Consider the following 1,522-nt stretch of genomic DNA (forward strand, 5'->3'; position numbering starts at 1 on the left):
ATGTGAGATTTGGATGATTTCTCCATGAAGGATTATAGGTGTTTCCATAGGGTTCTCCCATGTAATTCACCTCTTCCATTGATGGGTTCTCAAGATCATAAGCTTCTTCTTCAGATGAAGCGTCCTTAGTACTGCGTGGTGCAGCTTACATTCCAGACATACTTTGAGAAATCATATTGACTTGCTGAGTCAATATTTTGTTCTGAGCCAATATGGCATTCAGAGTATCAATCTCAAGAACTCCTTTCTTCTGATTCGTCCCATTGTTCACAAGATTCCTTTTAGAAGTGTACATGAATTGGTTATTTACAACCATTTCAATGAGTTCTTGAGCTTCTGCAGGCGTCTTCTTCAGATAAAGAGATCCTCCAGCAGAGCTGTCCAATGACATCTTGGACAGTTCAGACAGACCATCATAGAAGATACCTATGATGCTCCTTTCAGAAAGCATGTCAGAAGGACACTTTCTGATCAATTGTTTGTATCTTTCCCAAGCTTCATAGAGGGATTCACCTTCCTTCTATCTGAAGGTTTAGACTTCCATTCTAAGCTTACTCAATTTTTGAGGTGGAAAAAACTTTGCCAAGAAGGCATTGACTAGCTTTTCCCAAGAGTTCAGGATTTCTTTAGGTTGAGTCCAACCATATCCTAGCTCTGTCTCTTACAGCAAAAGGGAATAGCATAAGTCTGTAGACCTCAGGGTCAACCCCATTGATCTTGACACTGTCACAGATTTGTAAGAATTCAGCTAAAAACTGATGAGGATCTTCCAATGGAAGTCCATGGAACTTGCAATTCTGTTGCATCAGAGAAACTAATTGAGGCTTAAGCTCAAAGTTGTTTGCTCCAATGGCAGGGATAGAGATGCTTCTCCCATAGAAGTCGGGAGTAGGCGCAGTAAAGTCACCCAGCATCTTCCTTGCATTGTTTGCATTGTTGTTGTTTTCGGCTGCCATGCCTTCTTCTTTGAAGATTTCTGTTAGGTCCTCTACAGAGAATTGTGCTTTAGCTTCTCTTAGCTTTCGCTTCAAGGTCCTTTCAGGTTCAGAGTCAGCTTCAACAAGAATGCCTTTGTCTTTGCTCCTGCTCATATGAAAGAGAAAAAAACAAGAAAATATGGAGTCCTCTATGTCACAGTATAGAGATTCCTTGAGGTGTCAGAGGAGAAGAAGAATAGAAGGAGGAGGTAGAAGAATTCGAACTTATCAAGAGAGTTAGAGTTCGAATTGTGCATTGAGGAGGAGTGTTAGTCCATAAATAAAAGGATGTGAGAAGATGGTAAGAAATTTTCGAAAATTAAAGTGAATTAATTAAAAGAAATTTTGAAAAATGGTAATTGATTTTCGAAAACTAAGATTGGGAAATAAATTAAGTGAAATTTGAAAAAGATTTTGAAATTAGAAATCAAAAAGATATGATTGAAAACTATTTTGAAAAAGATGTGATTAAGAAGATATGATTGAAAAGTTATGGTTTTAAAAAGATATGATTGAAAAATAATTTAAAAAGATTTGATTTTTAA

The 1,522-nt window shown here is 37.1% G+C and overlaps 1 non-coding gene across 1 annotated transcript; it reads left to right on the forward strand.

Annotated features, from left to right (window-relative positions):
• The first annotated feature begins 445 nt into the window (after positions 1–445).
• LOC127747896 (small nucleolar RNA R71) lies at positions 446–553 on the forward strand. Its single transcript, XR_008009843.1, has one exon. It is a non-coding gene; the product is annotated as a small nucleolar RNA R71 (small nucleolar RNA).
• Positions 554–1,522: the final 969 nt, after the last annotated feature.

The sequence above is a fragment of the Arachis duranensis genome, chromosome 5 (assembly GCF_000817695.3).
Source record: "Arachis duranensis cultivar V14167 chromosome 5, aradu.V14167.gnm2.J7QH, whole genome shotgun sequence".
Classification (NCBI taxonomy): Eukaryota; Viridiplantae; Streptophyta; class Magnoliopsida; order Fabales; family Fabaceae; genus Arachis; species Arachis duranensis.